The 27,616-nt window shown below is 37.1% G+C and overlaps 1 protein-coding gene across 6 annotated transcripts in view; it reads right to left on the bottom strand.

Annotated features, from left to right (window-relative positions):
* Window positions 1–27,616, bottom strand: part of LOC129721769 (semaphorin-1A) — a 202,125-nt gene that overhangs the window by 38,121 nt on the left and 136,388 nt on the right. The window contains exon 2 of one of the 6 annotated variants that reach the window (XM_055674698.1): window positions 25,737–25,780. The exons of 3 other annotated variants lie outside the window; for them this stretch is intronic. The gene's annotated coding sequence lies outside the window, so the exon portion shown is untranslated. Of the gene's footprint in view, window positions 1–10,202; window positions 11,174–25,736; window positions 25,781–27,616 lie in introns of those variants that run through there. 2 more of the 6 variants (XM_055674697.1, XM_055674699.1) reach the window with 2 other exon arrangements.

Genomic DNA, 27,616 nt, shown 5'->3' with positions numbered 1-27,616 from the left:
TCATATTCGATCCAATACTTTATTCACTAGGATTTTATAGTTGCGTTCATCTACGTTGCACTGTTTTGTGCTAAAAGCTGAAAAGTATCAGGAAAATTAATCAGGAATTTAATTATGAAAACTTTTGCGCCACCGTGGTATGCACACTAGCGCCATTTAGCTGTAGCATTTCCGAAATTGAAATCGTGAGACATGTTAAGGTGAAAACACGAAGAATAGTGTGGACACTACGTCAACCATCCAGTAGCCCTTGACCTTCTAAACAACTTTGGTGAAGACCGCAACTTTCTGGAAAGTCGAAATCGTGAGAAAAGTTGAGGTCGAAATAAGACGAATTCGGTGCTTAATAGCGCCACATAGCAGCAAAATTAGGAGCTAAACTGTCCAGTTGTTTCCGAACAAGTTGGCTGAAGACCTAGAAAGTTATTCTAGGAAGTCAGAATAGCGAGTTAAGTTAAGATCAAAAAAGAAAAATTGTGCGCACATTTGCGCCACGTAATGGTGGAGTTCCATACTAAGCTGTTCACCATCTAGGAGCTCTTGACCTTTTGAAACAAACCGTAAATTTGTAGGTCGCTGGGAACACCAGATATCTACCTATTCCAGATGATGCTACACTTTTTATGGGTTGCTGCAATCGAAATTTTCTTGACTGATTTTCTTGTCTGATAGTAGAATAAAATATGTCCCTTGTTTCGGATTCTAAACGAAGCAAGCTTCAATGCGATAATTTTATAAAGTATAACAACTAGTACACAATACTGCTGTATCTCTATAAATCAAACTAAACTGATTCGGCAATAAAATCGGAATCCGTTACAGAAACATAATTATATGAAGAAGGTAACCATTACATTCGACAAAAGAGTAAAAGCAGGCAAGTTACATGCTAGCAGGTTGAACTGATTGGCGACCGAGATGCCGCTCCAAACCATAATGCAACAATAGAAAAAATATTTAGGGAACGCCACTTCGTGACATTAATGACGATGCTCGACAGCAGCAACAGCAACAACAGCAACGGTTTACAGGGCTTGAAAATTCTATAAAAATAGCTCTTGGTTTTAATGGCTCTATTAATTTGGGACCTCGCCACCCGGAAATCTTTGTCTATTTCGATTGTCATTAAACTAAGTTTATTAAAAACAAAACAATGGGTCGTGTTGAAATTGACAGGTTAATTGTTACTACGTGATCTGAATAAACTGCTTTCTAGCTTTCCCAATTTATTTACTGCCTGTCTGTAAAATATTTTTGATTACAAATTGGAATGGAATTACAATGTGGTTGACTAAGTAAACGTTTTACTTTGAACTCAACGTAATGCTGCTAATCCAACAATAAAAACAACTCCACTCGACACGCATTCCACCTCAAGTGCATTAAAAAGGATCAGTCCTTGGAAGGTATTTCCTTAAACCGAATCAATCGTTATAGATCGTAACCTTCGGTGACCACATCAACCTGATCGTTTCGCGGTTTCCCATTTCGCATGCGATTGACTGACCGCACACAATCTGCGCCCAGTCGTTCGCGGATCACCGATAATTTCCCATTGGCATCAATGCTAATGCGTGCAAATGTCATGACCATCGAAAGCTTGCTTGCTGTTGCTTGGAATTGGAACATTCCAGCGGTGTATGTGTGAACCTGTGGCATAATATAATCTGAAAGTGCTTGGACATGCAAACGTTTCGGTGTCCCGGTGGATTTTCGCGCCATTGAGTTTATAACCGTTGACCTGAAGGGTAGTAGCTCTGTTTTTAGATTGCGTGCTGCGGGGAGGTCCGTTCGATGTATGGATGGGCCCCAACATTATTAAATTATGAATCAAATGACATCGCATTGGTGTCATTAGTATGCAAATGCGGCAGATTTTGTGAATCGCCAGCGAAACAGTCATTATTATTGGCTTTTGTTTCACATTACTGTTTGCTCAGCATTGTTTTCTTCTGCAGGGGTCTTTTTTCCGTTGTTTTTTTTTGTTGTTCCGTAGGCTGTACAGCTACGCGTCATTTGCATAAAGCTTGGGTGAAACCGAAGGTGAGAGGTGTATCGAACTGGAAGCTAAAAATTTCAATGTAAATCACTTGTCGCTACAACTGCACGACGCTGACAGCAAAACACTGGTACGGTGCGATGTAACATGGAATATTGCGTGGCAGCACTGGCAGGTCGGTCATTCGCGAAGCAATCTATCACGCCATCTGTATTGTGCGCATAGTAATCGCGTTTCAAATTCAAGGTGAGTCGGTGGATTGTTAACTGTTGTGTTTTTGGTCTTTATTTGGGTGCTTTGGAAGCCGCTAATGAGCCACTGGTTGAAATTGTGAATGAATTCGTGTGTGCTGCTGCTATCGGTCCGCTATTCGACACTGTCACCAGTCACTGTCAGTGTCATTGTTAACGATACCTGCATTCGTCGTGTGAAAAAAGAGGCGGGTTTTTATTGTGTTCGATGACGACAGGATGTCGGTTTTGTGTTTGATGACACAATTAATGTGTCATGCGGCCGACTTAATCTACGCATTTCGATGAGGATACCTGCCTCAGCAAATAATGCAAATAGCGCTGATGATGCATATTTAGTGGGAGAAGTTAGCATTGACCGGTTTGATGGAGAAAAATAAATATTACAAAACGCCTCATCAATCAAAATTTAGATTTAGATGAACGGGAATGGTCGACGTTAGCTGGCCAATATTATTGAGCTAAAAACGACAGCAAAACAGTTGGAAAAAGCAATTGCTGCAGCGGCGCTAAACACCTTCCGTAAATGAAAAGCCGCCAATAACAATCACTATAATCGTGCCCCGTAAGTACAAGAAATTGTGTTTACACGTTTCTCTGTATGCGGTCGCGGTCTGCCCGGTGGTCCCACCGCGATAACTATGATAAACTACCCGTGAAAAATGTGCACGACCAAACACGTTCTTGAACTCTACGTTCTAAACACATATAATCGTATATAATTATGAATTTACCCCTGAGGAATAAAAACATCGGACTCTACTTGGAACAAAGCCCAAGGGTCTCTCCTGCAAAGCGAAGCCCAATTTGTACACAGATTGACCGCGGTCTTATTTGGCAGCAACGCGAAAAAAAAACGACCCACAAAGGAGCACAAGAAACTAAACCAATTTTATTAAGAAATTACTAAACTAACGATAATTTAGTATATTGAATCAACTGCATCGAGAACCGGCGCGGTAATACAGGTTGGTTTGCTAATTGCATTATTATACAGCCGCGCAAATGCAAAATCTGAAATCCTCGGCGGTGGTAATTAAAAAAAAACTACACAACAACTTTGTCTTGAGGTGCATTTGGAACAACACGCGGACGGCGGATGGTTCCACAAAAAAAAAACATAAACTAGGTCGAACATAACACTCGAGAAAATCTGGCAGCGAACCGATATCTTAATTGACCTCTACAAGACAGATAGATTTTCTTTCGCTTGTGGTTCTCTACAGGGGCGGACCGAGGGTTGCAGCTGGAGCAGCAGATTGAGCACTTGTTATGGCGGTCCTCTTCAAGTTCTAGTTTTAAATTGAATTTTCAGTTTTAGTTTTTTTTTAAAAACGTCATCAAAACAAGTACCAAGAATTTATCTTTTTAAGAACATCATTAATTAAAATATAATTAAAGAAACATGACCAAACAACGAATAATAAAAACAATACAAATTTCAAAACATCTTTCAAATGTTGTTTTCAACTTCTATAAAAAAAACAAAGAAGAAGAAAAAACAATGAAGAAATAAATAAAAGTCTTTGGAAGATCAGCAAAAAGTTATCAAGAAAGGCTACTAAAAATTGTTTTTCTTATCATAGGGTCACAGAGCTTTCTACGAAACTTATTGGAAAAATTTTAGGAAGTCTAAAATTGAGAGAAAGTAGTGTTAAAATTAAGTAAAAAATTATCTATAAAATTAGGAAAACTTAGCAGTGTGTTTGTCATGTTTGTCGTGAAATGTCATAAAGAATTAATAAAAAGTTTGTTGCACTTTGAATACATTTTATTTTCTAAAATTCTTTGAAAATACACATTCTCAAAAAAGATCTCCAATTACTTTTGAATCACCAGGACACGTCCATGTAGAAATATTTTCGATTCTTGAAAATATATGAATAAAAATGTCACTGCTTGATGGAAAATTGTGAATTTTAAGAATATTAAAGAGAGAAGCAGGTTGAGAAAGAGTAACCTAAACCTAATCAATGACTATCATGTAGCAACATCACTCACTTCTCGATGCGGATTACGATGTAGCAGAGATATGAGTGCAGGAGAATATTGAATAGAATAGGAGAGAACATCTTAACATATGAAGTGTTTTCCTGCTATCATTAGCGATACCGCTAACCGTGCAACGCACATGCTGTTTAAATAAACTGTTGCGTAGTTTGAACAATGTACAATGGTTTAGAAATCGAACTTAGGGGGAAAATTTGCATCTAGAGTCCGATAGCAATATTCTAGAGAAAAACTTTCTTCTACAATGCGCAGTGGTCCAGAAACCGAACTCAGGGGGAAATTTGGATCTAGAGCTCGATAGCAATAGTTTAGTAAAAAACTTCCTTCAACAAAAATGTTACATACAATAAAGTGCTTATTCAAAATTTATCAAAAATCAGGGTGCCCAACACATTTTTCGCTTCAACTTTTAATTTTAATTTTCACATTTAAACTGTCTTTGAACGACTTTTAGGGCTTTTTAGAAACAATTTGCAATGCTGACATCATGAATACTCCAATTCTACTCAAAGTTATTGATGTTTTCAAATAAAAAACATGTTTTTTTTGTTTGTTGGTCGTTCTTTTAGGGACAAACGTAAAAAATATCTATCGTCTTCTTTTTGAAGGGCATATTTGACATTACGCATGGAAAAATTTTTAAGAATGAATTAATACAGTCATACTTCGATATAAGGCAACTTTTTTTTCGGTACGTTATATCGAAGCACAAAAAAAATGTTGTCATTGATGCAAAACTCATGATGATTACTCAGAAGTGTGCAAAAACCTCTTTCCCTTCACCTAGCAGTGTATATATAAGCCTGTCTTATGTCCCTTTAAGACAATTTTCGTAGACAAACATAACCAGTCACAAAACATTGAAAAGAAGGTCAATTATACCCCATTTTACGATATTTATTGGACATTTATTTGGAACAATATACAACCCAAAATTAATTGTTGTACTTTAATTTTGAGATATTTGAAATCGAGTTACATTATGTATTCATATTTGAGTAAATTTACTTTGAAAACATGACCAAAATTATAAAAATTTTATATTGTTTGTTGCATTTAAAAGCACACAGATTTGATTTATCGGTATTTTTATGAGAACTAAAAATAATTTACCTTAATTTGATTCAAAAAGATCGAAAATCGAGAAACTGGTTCAACGGTTATAAATTTTTGAAACAAAAAAAAACATCGAATGATGCTGTTTTTTATGGTCACCTTTTTTGCAACTGGGCGCCCAACCAACCCAACAAAAAATACGAGTTGAATATTTTTGACGAAGATCCAGCCCTGCAATTTTGAGCACAATAGAAGCACTTTGAGTGACCAGCTCCGAAATAGGGTAACCACAAAACACGGTTTCATTCGTTATATATTATTTTCAAAAATTCATAACTTCCGAACCAGTTAATCGATTTTCGATTTTTTTGAATCAAAATGGAAGTAATTATTTTTTAGTTTAAAAAAAGCCGATGAATCAAATCCGTGAGCTTTGAAATACAAAAAATTAAATATATTGAAATTTTGGTCTTGTTTTCCAATTGAATTAACTCAAATATAAAAAATAACATATTCTTAAAAATGTCTTCATGCATAGAGTTGCAATGTGCCATTCAAAACGAAACCGATAGATTTTTTCATATTTGCCCTATAAAGAACAACTAAAAAATAAAAAATAGTAAATTTTTCGATAGAAAACATCAAAAACTTGGAGCAGATTCGAGATATTTACGATATCAGCATGACAATGACGCAGGCTCAGCATATTGCGTTGATTTGATGTTGGTCGCGCGTCATGCGTTGAACTGTTCGGAGCTCGATTTCGAAATGTGATCACAACGGCAAGGTAAACTCAATGCTCACCAATTTTTTTGAATGTATCTCAAAGCATTTTTTCTCAGCTTTCCAATGGTGATGTCAAATTTAGAATCGGTGGTTGCGAAGTTACTCAAAAACACGTTTTTCTGATAAAGTCCAGCATGGCGGCGAAGTCCAAGATGGCGGCCAATTTTGTTCTACTTCAAATGAAAGCTCCTCTTTCAAACGAAGTGTTGGTTGCAGGGGGTCTTGACAAATTCAAGAGAAATAAATCAATAAAAAGATCAAGAATTGCTCAAAAATCAATTTTTGTAAAAACCGTTAAACCGATTTGTACCCGAGGGGTCCATCAATATGAACTAACCAAAGTGGTTTTCTCATTTTTTCACTATTTTCAATCATTTAGACATAAAAATATCCATTTTTAAAGACCTCATGTCACCAGTGGGATGGTTTCAGCGAGAATTGCTCATATAGAAAAACTGTTTTCTGCGAAGTTGCCGCAGTGTAGAAAAACTTTTTTTATCTATCTAAGGACTTGCATCAGAAATTTGGGTCGCCCTAATTTTTATAATTTTTAAAAAAATCGTCCTCTCGAAAAAATCCAAAACAAGTTCAAAAGTTTCGTCCTCTCGAAAAAATCCAGGCGAATAGGGCACCAGCCTCTTTCCCAGAACCAGGTATAACCACAAAATTGCTTTCTTACAAACACAGACAGACATTTGATGTAACCTTTCGTTGCATGGTTTGCGACAGTAAAAAAATTGCGGGTACTAGACACCTTATTTCCCATGAGAAACAACGACGGTCGCATGTCAGCGGAACATGTAGGCAACAAAAAACTAGAGCCTCGATGAAAAAAATCTATTTTTGGTATCTTTAAGTGATAGGGACAAAGTTAAGAATCAAAAAGCTAGAAAAGGACAAGCAGAAAAATCGTAAAAGAGAATTGTTTCTGCCCGGTTCATCAGTAAGCTAGGATTAAGTAAAAGAATCGATCTAACGACAGACTTGATAGACTTGAGCAGCAGACGTTGCATTCTCTGAACGTACGGGAACTTAGTATTACAAGTCCCTGGCAAAGGTTTAGAAGATCGGATAATCGGATTTCGAGAATTCGTGCCTCAAAGCGTTCGATATTTCAATTTAAATTTTTGACCGATTACAAAACTATGATATTTTTTATATGAAGTTCTTTTTTCGATGCCAAATGTCTTAAAAACCGTTAAGACCTGTTGTTTAGAAAAAAAAGGTTTACAAAATCGATTTTTGGACCATAGAAAATTTTCGAGCAGGAAAACTTCTAGAAAGTCGACCTAAAATGAAAATTGAGACAACACAGCACAATACCTTTCTACCATTCCAACCGCAGTTGTCCATGATCTACACACACTGAGACAACTATGCTTGGAATGGCAGATTTGGCTTCAAAGAAAATTTTCGATTTAGACCATTTCATGAACATCAACTATCTGCGCAATTTTTATATATTCACGCAAACTTTATGCAATATTTGATTATCTTCATAAAAAGGGTAACTTCAACTGTTGTAAAATCATTGTGAAATCTAAATTTTACCGATTTGGTCAATTTTGAATAAACTTTGCACAAGTTTACTACTAGTATTTACTTATTATATCGTGAGTTTGTGGTGAACCTATCGATCAAGATGATTAAAATCCGTACAATGGTTGAACTTTTCTTTTTTTGGTGCCACCCTACTGAAGTAACTCTGTAATAAGATACAGATTTTTTTACATGAAATTGATAAGGGGTATTTTTATAGTAACTTAATTATAATAACTAACGGTAATAGTGAAATCAACCGTTGTTCAAGATGTGACTTTTTGGTCGTTTTCAGCAGATGTTTTAAAGGTCCTTTCTTCACGAAAATAGGGCTGTTTTGAGAATCCATTAAACATCAATTCATCGTAGAAACAGTATGTTAAATTTGCATTTAACAAGACAAAAACGTGTAGGTATGTATATTCAATATTTTGCGATACTGATCAACAAAAAAATTAACACAAAACCGTTAGGCAAAATATCCATCGCTGTTTGACTACCATTCCGGCACCCCTCGAAGAGAGTAGACAAGCGACCCATTAATCCTACCCTGGCGTTCTATTCACCAATTTCTAGCAATGAACCCCGGAACAACGGAGCATTTTTTTTTGTTCACACAAAGCAACGGAGCATTCGAAGCAGATTTTCACAGAGGTTCAATAAAACGCTATATTTGACCTATATCCATGCACGAAGTGATTATGAATGTATTGATAGAATAGAAACGAAAACAAAGTGAGAAGAAAAATGCGACTCTCTCACCGAAATGCAGCGAGAAGAATTTCGACTGTTTGTACAAGTCTAGTGGCGGATTAAAGAAAGAATCGTGTCAAAGCCAACTGTACGCAATTCAAATCCCGGGAGCAAGGGGACAACATCCTACATTGCTTTTCTTCCTTCCTGCACCGCTGTTTGGGATTTTTGACGTTCATCTGCTTAAGTCCGTGTTGCCTTCGAGCGTGCAAGGATAAATGCTAATGGCTAATGTGGGTAATCGTGTTTCCTTATTCACTCGGCAGGATTGCTCAATGCGTTCCCGGCTTGTGATGCACCTGGACCGTGGCGGGCAGGTGATTGCGTATAAATTCAAGCAAGAACCGTGGCTCAAGTTGACGTTTCGTTGGGTTATGTTGAACAAGGTAGTAGCACCGTTCCTTACTGAGCAAGCGAGAGTCCCTGTTCTGGAGACGGACAAATATAGGGACAGAATAAACACAGACGCTCCGGTAGAACTTCCTATAAAACCATTAGAAGGAAAAACTAGTAAAAAGACGACATTCGCTGAATTGTCAGCCGCATCGCCTTGTTTGATCTGAAATTTGGCCGATCCTCAGAAGGGCACGCGCCGTTTATTCCCGAAATTTGCACATTTCAGCACATCTGCCCCGGTTGTTGGCACAGAAGCGGCCACTCTGGCAAAAGCTGCACCCAATTGACTTGTGCCGTGTCAGTTTATGTACACTGTGCAGGTACAGTTTGCCTGCCGCTGAAAGATGATGGAATAACGATCGTTCGGGGAGTGCCTGTGCACGTTCGTTCGAGGTTCCTACATGCGTACGCGTAATTTTATACTTTGGTCGCGTGCCTGCACTTATCGATGATCATTGATTTTTACGCTCTCTCTCTATCTCGCGTCAACAATAGAATAATACCTTCGAAGGTAGGGACAACTGCACACACAATAAAATCGCTGTAGGGGCCCTCTCGGCGCTGCTGTTACGACAAACATTGGAACCTTGAACATTTCACATTTCTCGTAAGAGTTAAGTGGGATCATGAAGTGATCACATCTGTCTCGTATCTCACACCCATCAAGCACCCTTGAAGAGACACAGTCGCCGCAGTAGAACACGCAATCGAACGCAGCATTCTTCAAATGCCACTCAACCCGCTGCCACTGCAGATGGAAGCGTAGAAGAAGAAAACACAGTCTAATTACAAATTTGAAGCTAACAGCGCGCAGTAATTGGGGCGCACTTAACTCGACTCGCAAGAAGCCGCAATTCGGCCGCACCGAAAGTGTAACGACTTAATTATTCAATTAATACCTTTCTCGCTTCGGGCAGCAGATAGATGAACCGATAGAGGCTAGCTTGACAGTTGCGTATTTCACTGACGTAATCCCTGATCTACCTAATGCAGATTGCGACTCGCACTTCACCCAACGAAACGCCAGTTACTTCCGGAAATGCACGATCAGTGCTCTGCGCGACTTTCGAAGCATCGATTATTGGATCCCGATTATGACAGCTAGAAGCCGATGATGGCGAGCTGTCTTTCTAATAACTAGAGTTACACACATCATGGATAAAGTACCACTGTAAACTGTAGGGGGATTCCACGCAAACTCGCGTTTGATGTTGCCAACAGCGTCTTAGATTTCAGTGAAACTTTTCAAGTTTAGTGACATCGGTAATATAATTAGTTTTGTTCTGCTAGATTTTTAGGGATTTTAAGTGTGCAAACACTGTTTCACATAAACTCTGAAAGATTACTGCTAACGGCAGGTTGAATTGGCGTTAAATCCTTCTATGGTGTGCAGTCGGGTGCAACTTGTTTACCTTAAAGCTTGCATTGCTTGTTCGCCTCCAGCGCCCGCTGCTCTGGTGGTATCTCCGGAGTGTGTCAAAACATATGTTTGTTTTACCAGAAACTTCACGTTCGCGTGCTGGAAATGTGTTTTATTGTACGACAACAAACTGGGGAGATATAATATATGCTGCCCGGATTGGAATAAGGAGATTATTTACTAGTAAGTTTATCTTTTTTTTTCTTCCAGACACATTGGTTTGTGTTTTGTTACGAAATCAACACGAATTTTAATTTCAATCCTCACCGAGTACACAAACTCGCGCTGGTCACTCGCATCAAATCAAACACAGCCATAGCACAGTAACTTTCCTCCGTGAGCCATGTAAATAATCTGATTTATTGCCGCAAATTGGATTAAAGTCCCATTGTCACTTTACGCACTGATCCGTGGCTGTTGGTACGCGGCACTCCATTCATACAGAAGATTCAATTAACTTTTCTGAAATTCACTTTCGCGCACTCCCCACGGCCTGTTTGTTACATTCAGCAATTTACTGATCACCGTTTTCCACATGACTATCGTCACTTCAGCTTCGTTTTGAAACGCACCCCGGCAGATTTAATGCACAACCACACAGGGAACCGATCGCGCTAGTCAGAGCGGCGACGGTGACGAGCGTGACGATCGTACAGTTCTAAGGTCATTTCTTTTTTTTGCCGCACACGAGCTAATTCACTCGGGAAGGGTCGAGCCAACCACAAGTTTATCAAATTCAATCCATCGATCATTGAGTGATGATCAGGTGTATGCGGGTCTGCTGTTCTTTTTTTCGGTGATTACCTTCGACAGTTCGCTTACCTTCGCAAAGAGAACCGCTAAAATCGATCAACATTCAACTTTGACTACAGTGCGCGTCGTAGTCCGAAAGACACGATTGCGCGATCGCGGGAAAAAGCAACACTACCGACTCTATTGTCACCCGTCCAACCGAGCACTGACTGGCTCGGCTGAAGTTGCCCGGTTTCTAGCTTGCCGCGTACGCTGACGATTGGGCAAACTTGCTGCCGCTGCTCGAAAACCTGCTCTGGACGACTAGAGCAAGAAACAAGCAATAAAGTGAAGAATTAAAATATTGCCAACGCTGCCTCCTACCGGGGCCATGCCGGCTTCTGGTGCAGGTGGCGAAGGCGGTTTCTCTAGTGCATGAATATTGTCAAGAACATAGAATGTCCAAGAGCACACATACAAGATCACGCCGCGATTCTCGGCCACGGTATTCGCACGATACCGTGCGCCAGTATGACGGAATAAATCTAAAACTGTACGCCTTCAATCACTTGACTTATCTCATCAGACAATTTTTTTATATGCGAACAGCCCTCTCTCAGCCACCACCACGCACGGGAGGGGTTGGCGGGAATATGCAAGAATTTTACGACCTGCAAAATAGACCACTTTAAGGCACAGCAGCAACAGTACCGGCCACCAATGTCGTGTTGTGGAATATAATGGCTTTTATAGCTCGAGTTTTATTTCACTCGAGCAAAATTTTAGGAAAGTGAACAATCAAAGGCGAAATCGGTTCGATACAAATAGCAGGTATTGACATTGTGAACAAGTTTGTTTAGTTAATCAATATTAGTATAGTCTATCAGAATGGAAGATAAACTCAACTAACTAATCGTATTTTTTCCAACTTGAAACAAATTCAATTATGGATATCTCTCTATCTTTTCTGATCTTTAAAACTGCGTTATATAATGATTTTGAACTTAGTTTCGAATTCCTGCAATTCTTTCTCTTTTGGAATTTAGAAGATTTCTCCGGCGAATGAATGAATTAGAAGACTTTTAGAGACTTGAAAAATCTCTGCAGTTTGTGAAATTAGCCGTATGCGCTGTTTCAAAGATAGTATTTTTCTACACTTTCGTAATTTCTCGTCGAAATGATTTTAATTTGAAGCTAAAGATACAATAAACAAATATTGTACCATGTTGAAAAAAAAAAACGATTCTCATACAATCTGTTAAGTTAAGTTACATCGGCAGGCTTGTTATTCTCCACAATATGTGAAAAGAGAGGAGTATGAGCACCTCATGTAGACATCACCCTTCTTTCTTCTGTTTTGTACTGTGCTTCTGCTGCTCGCAGAAATAATAACACACTTGTTACTTCCACCACAGCCGAGCGAAACTACCGTGGTGAATCACTCTAGTGGGAATACACGGAATACACGAAAGTTCAAGAGCACACATACAAGATCACGCCGCGACTCTCGGCCGCGATATTCGCACGATACCGTGCGCCAGTATGACGGAATAAATCTAAAACTGTACGCCTTCAATCACTTGACTTATCTCATCAGACAATTATTTTATATGCGAACAGCCCTCTCTCAGCCACCACCACGCACGGGAGGGGTTGGTGGGAATATGCAAGAATTTTACGACCTGCAAAATAGACCACTTTCAGGCACAGCAGTAACAGTACCGGCCACCAATGTCGTGTTGTGGAATATAATGGCTTTTATAGTTCGAGTTTTATTTCACTCGAGCAAAATTTTAGAAAAGTGAACAATCAAAGGCGAAATCGATTCGATACAAATAGCAGGAATTGGCATTGTGAACAAGTTTGTTTAGTTAATCAATATTGGTATTGTTTATCAGAATGGGAGATAAACTCATTAACTCTGATCATGAAGATTATAAAAACTATCAAATTATCAGTCAATAAATATGAGAGTAGAATGAAAGAACGAATCAGTTTTATGACGACTACTAAACACTGAGAAAATTTTATTATCAAGAAATTACAATTCTGATTAATGACTTTTGAATTATACATGAGTTTCTCGAATTTTTACATAGAGTAGGAAATGATAGTTACATATTGTTGTAGGTCTGTCTCCTTGCAACTGTTGGAAGTAAATTGCTCAATGTTTAGAATACATTCACAGTAGTGAAGATTTTTGTTTACTTTACATCAGCTTCGATAAAAATTACTACAATTTGTAAAATGTTAAGTACTTTTTTGCTTTCTCCAGAAAACTTTTTCACACTTTTGTAATTTACTTTTTTTTGTAATCAATTTTATTATTTTCTGACATAGAACTGCATCCTGTGGCAACATATAAGGGTACTAATTCGAAAACCGAAAGCATCGAGAGCGTCCCGAAATTGTGACTAAAACACAGTCAGTTTACAGGCGATTTCCTTCATTCTTACTGAAATCGATTGTAAAGTTAGCTATGCGTCCACCAAAACACGGCAAATTGTGAGTTTGTGATGCAAACTATCGTACTATTCGAAAATGTAGAGCCATGTTGAACGCATTTTTCGACCCGTTAGGTCTTCTTCCTCAGCACAGCCTATACGCTGAAGTATACAAGCGATTTGACTTTATAAGCGATTTCTTGTTGTTGTTGTTGTTTAATGGGAAGTTCAACTCTCAGTAGTCACGTATAAAGGCTAGCATGCAGAAATATAGTCTTCATTATATACCCGAATACAGCAGCAAGAGGACGGTTGACTCTTAATAGAAACTGCCTCGACCCGCAGCAGAGATTGAAATACATTGACATGAGACAGACTGTCGTTAACCTTGCGGTCGTGTCTTATAAACAACCTCTTCAACTATTTTCCTCTACTAAGCCTGATACAAATTCTGAGTTATTTTTGTACACAAGGTAATCAAAGTTAGCCAATGGGAGCAAAAAATAAATACACCGAGAAAAAAAAGGAACATCTTCAATTAAACTTTGTATGCAAGTCATAACGTTTGTAGCTTGCATGCAAATGGAGGTTGAAAAATAACAAATAAATATTACTAAAAGTTGGACTCGATTTAACATACAGACTGGATTATACATACAGAAATATCAAATATCTATCTTATCTAAAGCAGAAATGTCGTAAAGGAACATTCATAAAATAAGTAACGCTTGTGGCGAAAGGAGCGGGCCAGATAGCGTTTTTTTCCTGTGTGGACTCATCACTGCGACCAGAAACATTTGATCTATTGTGATTATTTCTATACTCCGCACTTCATATTATTGGCAGTATCACTATTGAAGTAAGTTCATATCCGTGCTTGTGTGTAAGTTTTACCTTTCAATTTTAAGCTTACTGCTCTTCTATACCGAGCCTCTGTCTATCCCAACAATATTGCCTAATTATGATTCCCTGGAGAGAACTTTTAGACGTTACTCAGATCAAAAGCAAAGCAAAGCCTTGGTGCTGCATTCCGATTCGGAACTTGACCTTCTGTTTTTTTATACATAAACTTCGCAGCCGACTGTTTAGTGTACAGGACAATTTCGGGGCTAGCACTACGATGCTACTGACACTTACAGTCTCTCCCGAGCTGAAACTCGAACCTACGACGACTGGCTTGTTAGGCCAGCATCGTACGTCCAGACCATCTGGGAGATATATGACTCAGACCGGTTTTATTGTGATAGGGACTTATTTTTGTTAGGAGGAGAGTCGACAGGGGTACTGTGGAATTCAGATTGAAGGAAAGGTATGTGGTGGGGAGCCTGAGAATCCGAGCGGACTTTGTAACCTTGTGGCTACGGAGCCATATAGCGTTACAATCCATACGGAAAATTTTGAAGGACTATACAAAAAATGGGGTCGGAAATATTCGCGTAACGTAACTTATAAACGTTCCCTAATTGATTCATAAAATAGAATAAAATAAGATGAAAAATTGAACAAAATAAAAAACTAAAAATAAATAGCAAAAAAAAAAGAGTTGACCTTCTGGGTTAAAAGTGAACAAATCAATAAACACTGATCGGAAGTTTTCTTCATGATTGACTACAATTACATAAAAAATAACTACAACGTATACTTTTTGCAAGTAATGTGTTTCCTTGCCTTCCTTGTTTGGCTTGCCTTTTGACCTTGGTTACTAAATTGCGCATCGTTAAACCAGAAGTATCGACTTTTTTTTCTTCTTTCTCCAGTTTTTAACATTTGACATAAAATGAAATAGAAATTTGTAACGAACAACTTGATTTTCAACAATTTTTATTGTTTTTAATTATTTTTATTTTTTTTAATTTTTTTATTTTTTTTTTATTTTTTTCTATTTTTTGTTTTGTGACTTTATTCCTTTTTCAAATTTTATTGTTTTTGGTTTTCTGGGCAATTTTTTTATTGCTTTATTAAGGTGGTTTTCAGCCACAGGCTGGTTCGCCACCGCTTTTCTCGGCAATTTTTCAACTAACTAATCGTATTTTTTCCAACTTGAAACAAATTCAATTATAGATATCTCTCTATCTTTCCTAATCTTTAAAACTGTGTTATATAATGATTTTGAACTTAGTTTCGAATTCCTGCAATTCTTTCTCTTTTGGAATTTAGAAGATTTCTCCGGCGAATGAATAAATTAGAAGACTTTTGAAGACTTGAAAAATCTCTGCAGTTTGTGAAATTAGCCGTTTGCGCTGTTTCAAAGATAGTATTTTTCTACACTTTCGTAATTTCTCGTCGAAATGATTTTAATTTAAAGCTAAAGATACAATAAACAAATATTATACCATGTTGAAAAAAAAAAAAATTCTCATACTATCTGCGAAGTTAAGTAGCATCGGCAGGCTTGTTATTCTCCACAATATGTGAAAAGAGAGGAGTTAAAATTTACTGCGTACTTCTTCTCCGGCATGAGCACCTCATGTAGGCATCACACTTCTTTCTTCTGTTTTGTGCTGTGCTTCTGCTGCTCGCAGAAATAATAACTCACTTGTTGCTTTTACCACAGCCGAGCGAAACTAGCGTGGTGAATCACTCTAGTGGGAATACACGGAATACACGAAAGTACAACGCAGTGCGCACAGCTGAGATAATACAACAGAGACTACTTGAGTTTTCTCGTAGGAGAATGTAGCGCCTGGATCTTTTTTAAGTTTCGAGTTGCAAAGCAAACGCAATCTACTTTCCTACCAGGTGCTCCCTCATTTGATATATGCTATAAAGCCTCACTGTAAAAATACTACAGTAAGCTGTCCTTTCGAGTGAGGAAGCTCACCTCAATCTCCCAGAAGAGATATTTCAGATTCCAACACAGTAGCAAACTTCTGAGATATACACAATTCGCTGCTCACCTCAAGCACGTGCGTCGATTTGCTCATCAGTGTGAGAGCAGTTGTTTTCCCAGTGAAAAATAATCTCCTACACGCTAGTGATTCTCTGAAGGCAAACGATTAACCTGAACATCGGGCGTTATTAGTACTCAGATAAGTGACCACCTGGGAACGTCGCATGTTCATGGCCTTTTAAAGATGGATCGACTAAACTGATTTTCGAAATGCACAACCAATTCTTTTTCAGCTCTTAAATAAAACGAATTTTAGTGAACGACTACGGAATCACGTATGTAGTTTTACTGAACATTAAACTACTGCTGATAAAGATAAGTTCAGTCCACAGGTAGGAAATTGTTTAAAAGTAACCTTAATGTTACTTTGAAAATTGTACTTCATACATTGGAAGTAACAAACAAAAGAAATGTCAAGTGGTAAAAAACGGAGTTCACATAGAGCTTCGAAAGTAACCATATGACCAAGCCTGAGTGAACAAACAAGTGTAAATGCAATGGACATAAAAATAGTTTTTTTCTAAGTTTTCAACTGGGCACGAAATTTTGTTTTTATTTTGTTCTTTAATTCATTATTATTATTTTTTAGTTTAATCCTCTTAGCGTTGCATTTGCAAGACTCATTCATTCGAATATTTATTCCTGACTTTCTTCTCATTTTACCATTCATCTATTGATAAAATAAAACATAGTATAATCATTAATGATCATTATATGAAGCTCGTCGCATGTTGATTGAAAAATATTTTGTCAAATAAAAATCGAATAACAGACAAACAATACGGTTTTTTTCAAAGGCCACTCAGCTTCCACAAATCTACTTGAATTTGAAGATCAACTTAGACTTCAGCAAGGCATTTGACCTTATTGACATACCAATTCTCCTTTTTACTTACACACAACAAATGAAAAAAAAAATAATGGAGAGAAATCAAATCCCATTCAAGTTAATTTAGATGTCCCCCAAGGCTCCCGTTTAGGACCTCTCCTTTTTATTTTATACATAAACGACATTTCCTTCATCCTTATAAAATCTGAAATTATTTCTCGTTTTTCGTCCTGGTATTCATGAAGAAAGGATAAAATCAGTAAAAAAACACGTTTTATTAAACATTTTTACTATATTCATTAACAGAAATCATTGACTTAACAATGTCTCGGCATAAATTGAAAGAGTTTTTTTTAATTCCCTAAGGCTGAGGACACCAAATCAATTATTTTTTTAAATTTAGGTATAGTTTAAAAAAACAATCTATCTAGTCTACATATGGTTGACGACATAAACAAATAAACTTGAAGGTGGCGTACGATTTAGTGAAACGCGGGAGCGGTGGCAAATTATGCTTGAACAAGTTTGAAGCATGACAACTGATCACTGAAAGCATATTTCAAGTGTGTCTTATGCCATTTTATACGTGTGAAAATAATCTTGTAAATACAAACCATGACATAAGGAAACGATAGGTCATTTCTACGGATCCAATAATAAATTATTATTTTGACATAGAAAAATGCAGCTCGCAAACTCTCTCTGAGGATATTATAGCCTTTTTAAAAATGAACATAGAACTGAAAGTAAAGGCAAAGAAAAATAAAGTGATATTTGAAGCATAATACATTATATTTTCTGAAACTTTGAAACCGACGTACAGTTTCCTCATCTAAATAATATAAAAATTCTGTCGCATTAAAAATAAGCATTTTCAATCGAAACTAATATCGAACTCGGGCTCGGCGTCTCAAATTTATTGTGGCAGCAAACATAGCTTATCACGGATTGTCTAACCGACGCAAGTCCCCCAGCCTACAACAGATCCGCACGAAATTTGCACTCTACAGAACGCTGATCCTCCTGTTGGCGCTCTACGGCCATTAATCATGGAGGCCGATCTGCGAATGCTTAGGGGTTTCGAGTTTAGAATCTTCACATCAATACTTGGTGGCAAACAAGAAACTGGCACATCACGAACTGTATACAAACACGCTGATATTGTTAAGCTGGTGAAAAACAATAAGTAAGTAAGTAAGACGGACGAGCGAATTCAGAAGAAATCCGGATAGAGGCCACCGATTTTGAGGCAGACCCCACATGCGTTGGATGTGTGCTGTCGACGAGGATGCCTGAGCAACGGGGGTAAGCGGCAACTGGCGAGAGGCAGCCCAAGACCAACTTTTGTGGAGGCTTATTCTGAATTAGAAGGAGGATCTCTATGATATGTCGTCATAAAAGTAAGTAAGATATTATAGACAAATTTGAAAAATTACAGGCTATTACAAAATATTTACAGAAGGTGGAAAACTTGAATCAAATTTTGGTCATATTTTTGGTTTTAGCTAAGAACTGTAATTTTTTCAGCCTCTGTTGAACAATGTTATACGTAAATTGTATAGTTTTATCGAATATTTTCCTGGTGCCTATTTTTCTTCAAACGAGTTTGAACAAAGACAACTTTTATGCAGTATGTAATATAAGATTCATATGTAGATATCTTTCTACCATTTTATCAGTTATTATATAGGCGAATATCCAACGCAACTATAAGTAACAATCTATAGTCTCCATTGCAAAATGCTTTCAAAGAAACCTTATTGTTCCGCTAGCAGCTGTAGCGAAATTAAACCTAATTGTGGGTGTTATTTGTTGCAGTAGGTGGCCCATTTCCGTTCAGTATTTATCGGTTAATAATTAATGGGAAAGGGTAGATCGCTTCGTTAGCTAACGATAGATGAGATTATCAATGAGCTCGAACCGACGGAGATCGAACGAGACTTGTTGTCAGCACATGGATTTAAATAGTCTGGCAACAGTACTACTTTCCGTAGTACGGAAAACAGCAAAAACGGTTTCTAAACAATAAAAAGACGAACAATAAGCAGAAAAGAATGCGTGCAAAACCGCACTGTTTTATTTGATTTTTAATTTTTACATACTCATAAACAGTTATCTGTAAAATTGCCCGACACAAAGTGAAAAACAAGTTCAGTCCTTCGCTTTGTAGAAGCCGAAAGGGCAGAACTGACAGATTAATCGATACAGTTCGAGGTGGTGGCAACTTTGCATAAAAACGGCTTCATATGCAATTAACCAGTTACATATTGGCGGACAAGGTTCCAACTTTCAATCTTACATGCTAAAGTAGCAACTAGTAGCAGCAGCACCAGCAACGGTAGTAGTACAAGAACAAGCGACTCACACTAAGTTTTGTTCTCGGCAAACGACCACGCGTCGACAGCCGATGCTCGCTGTAGGGAGTTTTTCAATAACACCGAACCTGTGCAGTTTCTATGCATTTATGACAGAACTCGAGAATCGACATTTGTTTCGATGACAACCGGTGCATTAGAAATGAAATGGGTTACACAAATCCCTCGCAAAAAAAACGTGTTCGCGTGTAGGACTTTCCTGCCCATAAACTAATCATATCTCCTCCGATGACAGCTTTATCTCGATTTGGCCGGGCCGGGTGGGAAAGAACTTGTTAATTACTAATCACCGAGACCGTCTGTGCAGAAGGGACTCTTGGAAACGATGCAAATGTGGAAACACAGTCGTGCTCCGGTTTTTTTTCCTAAGCCGCCCATGAATTTGTGGAGACACCGTGTCTCGGATTACTTCGGGCGGACGTGTGGGACCGGATGACGTTATATATTCGTTTTTCTAGGATTATTCGCTTAATCCAACTGCGCAAAAAGTGTCAATTGATAAATGGGACTTTTTTTACACGCTATGCAAATGATGTGACCCAGCGCCGTGTCTCCCTCCCATCCGGGGCGTACTCGGGACAGAAGTGGACCGGTTTCTGACGAGCCTCACGTCAAGAGAGATCTTGAAAAACAAGTGCTAATAAGTGGAGAAGTGGAAAATCCTGCATTGCCGTGCGACTGCGATTCCTACCGACAACAGTTTAATTTTTCGCTTCGCGAACACTCATTCTTCCCCTAATCGATGATGAATAATTTATGAAACTCCCCACATGTCATACCGCTGGAGGAGAAGAGCCCCAAAACAAGCGATCGGTCACTATTCTATCTCAACAACCGGCTTGACGGATTGATGATCTTCACACGGTGAACTGGGCAGCTTTTAAGTGCTAGATTACATGGAGCTGCGTGTGTTTACTAAGGTTTAAATACTTCCTCATTCCGTTTGTTGATTGTCCGAAAAGCCTAGCAAACGAGGGCCCAGAGCAAGTTCAGTTAACAATCAGCAATCGGTTGATTGATTATTTGGCAGTTTCGTTAATACGCACACTGCAAAAGAATCCGAGTCGCAAAATTGATTTCCCGTTATGAGCGTGATGTTCGTGAGATTTAATAATACTCGAACACAGGTTGATCGGTTGTTCATGAAGCGTCTTGTTTTTGCTGATATTCAATCAGCAACTACCACTAATCATTTGTGCTGAGACACTCGAGCTGCGTTGTTTATCCACATTGAATGAAGCAGTGATTTATTGTGAATCATTACACCGATCAAGCTGAATGGAATTTACATTCGAGAAGAAGCCGCGATTTGTTTGTTGAAATTTATTGCTATGATAATGCTGGTTGGAATCGAATGTCAACCCATCAGGGGAGTGCTCAACCACTAGCAGTAGATACAGAGCCAAGTAGCAATTAGTGCTAGTAAGTTATGAATGTTAGTAGCTATTGGTTTTTATTTTAAATTTTATCCAATTAAGTTAGAGGCTATAAATCGATTAGAATTACTATTTTGTTATATCAGTTACGTTGTTTTTGTTTCCTAAGTAAATTATGTCGGATAATTAGTCGATCATGTTGTATAAATCGACTGAATAACGCCGACTGCTGCCCGATTTTGTTGATCATGTTAGCTACGTCCCACATACATTTTACTGGTTCTTAACCAGTAAACTAACACCAATACAAATGAATCTAATCACGAGACGCCTTACCCACCAAAATATAAATTTTAATTTTCTGATATTGACTGATTGCTGAAAGCAATGCTAAGCCTAAGTAATACGTTGCGAACCGTAATTTGGATTTCTATATTTATTAGATTATTAGACCTCGTCAAATAATCTTTCAACGATGAATAAGTTAAAAAGTTAATAAAAGAACAGTATGAAAAGAAAACTATGTAATGGACGTGAACCAAGCAAAAAAATGGGTTTGGAATTTCCTACAATTGTGACATTTTAATTGAGGTAAAATTATCAAAAATATTAACAATTGACAAAACAAACTTGAAATGAACGTAAAGCAAATGTGAAAAAAGGGTTGCGAAATGTATATGAAAATTTGATATCATCAGATAAATACACTAAAATACACACCGCAAAATTCACTATAACAAAAAGATGGTTCGATAGGTAAAATATGACCTGTATGTATGTTTTTTTTTTCACAAAAAAAAATATATACAACACAACACAAATAATTAAAAAATAAAATAACATGAGAAGAAATGTTATTTTAAAGGGACAGTTTTGTAAAAGCGAAAAAAATTAAAGTAATACAAATTTAGGTAATTTCGAACAACAAAAATGCGAAAGGAGATACAACCCTGACAAATGTAATGAAATAATGTACAGAAATCAACCGACAGTAAATACTAAAAAAATCAGCAGAAATGATAACGATCAACAATGAATCAACTTAATGGAGCTGGATGTGAACAGCTTATTGTACAAGTTCCAGAGACTTCCACGTCGTTGCAATTAGGGAAGAGAAGTTAGCGTGACCCTTGCTGTTTATAGAGCATGTTAACTTCTGCATCTCCACAAAGCACACTATTTCTGGAGCTGCAAAAACATAATCGAATTTATTTTTTCAAAAAATCATAACTTTTTTTTTGATCTCTCTATGATTGTTCATTGTTTAGGTAATCTTTTTTAGTTTTTATAAAAAATCAGATTAAATTAGCTTTTTTAGATAATTAATTTTTAATTTTTATTTTAACTTTTTTTTCACAAAAATTCACAAATATACACTCTAAAGTATATTTTTTCGGAAAGACAAAATTGTTATCTACAACTTTGTCGGAGACGTCACACCGATCAAACAAACCAGTTTGGCCCTAACAATATTTGTAATCATCAATACCTTCCCAATAGCTTCTCTAAAATGAGTCGTGTTCCAAAAAATTAAACAAATAGCACAAAATGGCATCTTTCGCCTATAGAAACATCTATGCAAAGTTTCAGCCAAATCAAAAATGGTCGATTTAATTTGTTGTCCGTTTTTTGTGAAATTGCTCTATTTGCCTATCCATTTACTTTTATGAGGTTTTCAATTGAAGGCCCCAAAATTAATTTTTTCTATACAATAAAAATAATTTTTTTCTACAATGTTTCAATGTTCTACAATGTTGTTTGCTAAAACAAAAACACAATTTTACCGAAGAAAGTTAATTTTTATCTCTTCTATTTCTTAAGTTAGGCCGTAACAAATTTTATTTTCATTTCAGAAGAAAAATACTACTAGGTATACAGCCCTAGGGGTTGTATGAAATGGTGACGTAGGACTTAATGTATATATTATATGCTGCGATAAACTGTTCATAGACAACACTACCGTTTATATTTGATGGTCGTTATTGTAAAACTAACGATGCATGAATACATGAAAATTTTACCCTAGTAGTAGTTGTGAAAATTCTCATAACTCTTATCTTCAAGCATTTATAGTTCTGAAAAGAACCGTTTCCATAATCCTCAGTATGAAATTCGCGCTACAGAATGCTGATGATCGCAACACCACCGGTAGTATTGAATATTCTGTTGGTCGCGCATAAAATTTGCTCTCCGCTGTGCCCTCCAGTAGCTGTGCCAGCAAAATATCCTGCAGCGTACGATGGTAATTGTTGCTGCCGTATGAAAAATAAAGATAACATGCTCCGCACTGCCTGAAAGTTGACTCGTATGCAGCTCTCGTTTCTCAATGTCACGTACCTCTAACAGCCGCACTCCACTCGCTTCGCTGTTGTGTGACAAACTAGACTAAAGCTGAATTTTCTACACGCAGTGTTTTGTATCGAGTTTAGCGTAGATTTTTGCCATTAGGGCGTGGCCCTACAGCTTGAAGAAAGAAGAACAAACCAAAACACCTTCGATACTACTGAGTGATTTTCATAAGCATCAAAAGAAAGTTTTTGCTTTCCCGATGCGAAAATCACTCTGGTTCTTAGGTTAACTAATTTTCGTTACTAATATTTGACTGATAACGGTGTTCGAGTGGACACAAAGAAACAATTAAACCGGAATATCACTCAATTTAGCAGTGAAAATTCAGTCTTTTGTATCGAGTTCAGAGTAGATTTTTGCCATTAGGGCGTGGCCACTCAGCTTAGAGAAAAACAAACAAACCAAAACACTTTGTTGAGTCAAAATATATAGGCAGTGGAATTATTTCGTCCATGTTATTGTTATATGTGCTCGGGAAGCAAGCCAATAACGAGAGAAATGTATGGGAAACCTTGGCCTTGAAACTTTTCACCTTTTTCCACCATTAAGCAGTAAAGCAACAATGTTGAACATTATATCAAAAAATTGTTACACATTTTATCTATCCACCGACATATAAATGACTAAGATGCATTAAGTCGTTCGCTTGCTATAATCGTTTGAAATCTGACGCAACATTTGCCAGTTTTATTTTCAATTTCACAAAGTGTAATCTAGTATAGAAAACAAAGACGTAGTCTTACGTCAAAAAGTTCAAGCCGTTTTGTTGATATTATTGGTTTTTCGACAGCGTATATGCTAAATTTAGCAACAAACCAGTCCAGTAACAGTGAGAGTGTCGTCAAAAGGCAAACAAAATGATTAATGATACTAATATTTTTCAATATTTATTTGAATGCAAGTTATAGACGTCGTAACTTGTACGCAAACTTTTATAAAAGATATTTTTTTTCGCCTAGGTGTTTTTTTTATTTTTCGCCCTCTCCTTGACTAACTTTGTTACCCTTGAACATATAAAGAATTCGAAATTTGTATCAGCCTTATTGAAGATTTATAATAAAATATTGCTCTAATTAACTAACAGATATCTACAAAATCCGCAAACATCCGCAGACAAAACCATTTCTTTATTAAAATATAAGTCAAACATGATTTAATCCAGATCCAGACAGAGTTCAGTAGTCGATGTATGAGCGCATGTTCTTTAATGTAAAATTTATACTTTAATGCACAAATGGTTCGGATTTTGTAGATATTTGTTAGTAAATTAGATCATTATTCTAATCAAAATCTTTGATAACTAAAAAAAAAAGAAAATAAACTGTCTTCGGGGAAATTGTGTTTTTGTTATAGCAAACAAAATTATAGAACATTGAAGAATTGTAGAAAAGCACTATTAAAAGTTATGTTGAAAAAATAATTTTCAAGGGGCAATCTATAGAAAACTTCACAAAAGTCCATTCAGGTAGGCAAATAAAAGTATGGTGTCGTCGGCAAAGTTGTTTCTAGTACAATTTTCCATAACTATGCCGAGCAAAGTAGAATTTTATTTGCAAAAATGAGGACAGTAAAATTAGTTTCTAACTTTGAGATAAATTAATCATAAAATTGCAACTTTTAGAAAATGCAGAATTATTAATGGAAGAACTTTGCTGAAGACAACGCAGCTCTAAAATCAATTTTTGGGTCAAAACAATTTCGATCACGTTTTTTGCAGCTTTGGAAACAGTTTGCAAATCTAGCGGTGTTTTGACCAATTGGTAATTCGGTTCAATGATGGCAATTTCGATCACGGGTTGCTTTCAAACAAGTTTATTTTTTGTCTAGGCCAACGTTTCGAAGATAGATTTCCTCGTCATCAGGGCAAAAACAATTACAACACGTTTTCGTCAAAAAAATGTAAAGAAGAAGTATATGGAAGACTTTTCCAATAGACCTAGTTTAAAAAAAGATCAAAAATGTTAAGGAAATGTTATGGGGAACTAAAATTGAAAGATAAATTTTAAAAATTTCACAATTCACGAACAAGTGATGAAATGATAAAAATAAAAAAACGAAAACTGACAAAGAGTGTACGAATTAAAACTAGAGAAGCGACGAAAAGTTATTAAATTATACAAACATGTAAAAATTAATGCAAAAAAAAAGGAACAGGTTAAAAATATTTGCAGTGAAAATTAAAATATGAAAATATAAAAGTAGAAGCTGAAACACACAGCTTTAAAAAAGAAGGAAAATTCAACTTATTTTTCTCAGGTCCAGAAAATCGAAAAGCGTCTCAGTGGATTGAACTTGAGTTTGGAAAGACTCGTTTTTACTATACTTTACTTCTGTTCTTTTTTTAAATTATTTTTTGTTAGATAGGTATACTCTGCTGCTGTACTGCACAGTATACTCTGCTGTTGTACTCTACTGTTGATTGTTGTAGAGTGGACAATGTTAATTTTTTTTTCGACAAACTTTTGCCGGGGTTTTAGAATTGCGCCAATATATTTTTAAACCGATGTGATAGATATAGAAAGAGGTATTACCGATTAAAGATCCGTTCCACTCAACAAAAGATAATGGTATTTACCTGAAACAAGAAAAAAATAACATTAATAAAATTGAATTTATAATAATCAATACACTTTTTGCTCAAATTACAAGCTGCGATTTTTATTATGATTTTTTTTTCACTAGTAGAGGGTTACACATTTAATTTAACCTAAACAGGAAATAATTAAGAAGAAAAGCAATAATAAGTAAATCGAACGTTGCAGTTGACTGCATCGGAAAACCGCAACGACATCAATTAAATTGCTCAGCAACAATATGAAAAAAAGAAAAGCTTTTGACAGCTCAAGCGATACCTGATATAACGAAACAAGCCAACGAAAGTCAATCGAAAACTAAAAAAAAAACTATCTGCAAATCTTCGCATACAGACTCATGAAAGAAACATGAAAAAGTTCCATTTCAATTAACATTCGCTATATCAATAACAACTTTTGCCGGTCCATCGTCACTCAACATCGGAGCTCTGGTAGCTGAGTAAAATTGCAACAGTAATCAACACGCTCGTACAACAGCAACTGAAAAGCTATACCCCAAGCGGCGTTCTGTTGTGCCGGTCGGTTTCCTGCAAATATTATCGATTAAATAATAGGAATAATGGTATTAGCAGCCGGCATACATCTAGCGGTGGCTATATACGCATATATGGGGAGAAAGTGTGCTACCACTTCCTCGTTCTACCGCCGTGTGTTCATGGCAGAGCTAGATTCTGGTTTCGTGACCGTAATTTTATTCGGTTTGAAACTTCCCGTCAGTTTCCTCTTCACCTCTTACACTATACACTTCGCTGCTGGCGTAAGAAATAAGAAATTCGGCGAACCCGGGAGCGTACAGTCAGCAGTGGCTTTGCCAAATTCATTACCTGTTTCTGGCCCTCCTGGATCGAGAGGCCATTTATAAAAGTTATATAAACAACCGATTAGCTGGTACTGATGTGTGTATATCGGATGGTTTTTCAAGAATTTCTCCCGTATTTTATCTCGAAGTGGGGATGTTTACAATACGCCTCATGTACAGACGGCGTATGATGAAGGTTCAATTATTTAGTGCAATTGAGGCTGTCGTACACAACAAATAGCAAACCAACCAAGTATAAATAGCGTATAAGGGAGAATATATCGGTTTCGGGCAATCTAAAAGATATCGGATTTCACCTAATGGAACCGTATATCGTACGATTCCCCGCAAATTTGGCAAAAAATATGGACGGGACCGCATAATTATGTTCCCCTTCACCCGAGTTTACTATGCAGTAACGACACAAAAAAAAACGCTTCGAAAGTTAGTTGATTTGCTTCTGAGACCCTAAATTCTAGACGTTCTTTTTTAGATTGCATTTTTTTACCAAGTCACACATATAGGCCACACTCGGGTGAATTGCAGCACAAATTGTAGCGAAAAATCGTAAAATAAATGTTTTTACGAGTGCCATGAATACTTCAACATAGCAATTGCATGGTGTGCAATTCAACCCGTGCACGGTAAGCGGAATAAACCGATTTCGACTATTTCAGTCAGCCCCAGCAACTCGATGGATGGTTTAAATGCAGCAGTTTAAAATGCAATTGGAGAACGCCAACCGGCAAGTGAGAGGTAAGAGACATTCACACCAGGAAAGCTGATGGAAAGTGAAAATCTTCACCCGGCATGAAACAATCGGACGATCACTCAGCTTGGTTTGGTTTGCACAACAGTAGCAGCAACAGCAGCGCGAAAGCCGTTACCTTCCTGACTAAACTGTCCCCGATTTGTAACGCTATAATTACGCTTCATTTTCTCCATTCTCTATGTCGATATTGCATCCGCTGCAGGCAGAGCGGCGATGCATTTTGCAAGAAAAGTGCGCGCATGCAAG

The sequence above is a fragment of the Wyeomyia smithii genome, chromosome 2 (genome assembly GCF_029784165.1).
Source record: "Wyeomyia smithii strain HCP4-BCI-WySm-NY-G18 chromosome 2, ASM2978416v1, whole genome shotgun sequence".
Lineage (NCBI taxonomy): Eukaryota > Metazoa > Arthropoda > Insecta > Diptera > Culicidae > Wyeomyia > Wyeomyia smithii.
Note: the sequence above shows the minus strand (reverse complement) of the source record. Positions and strands in the feature narration are given on the sequence as shown.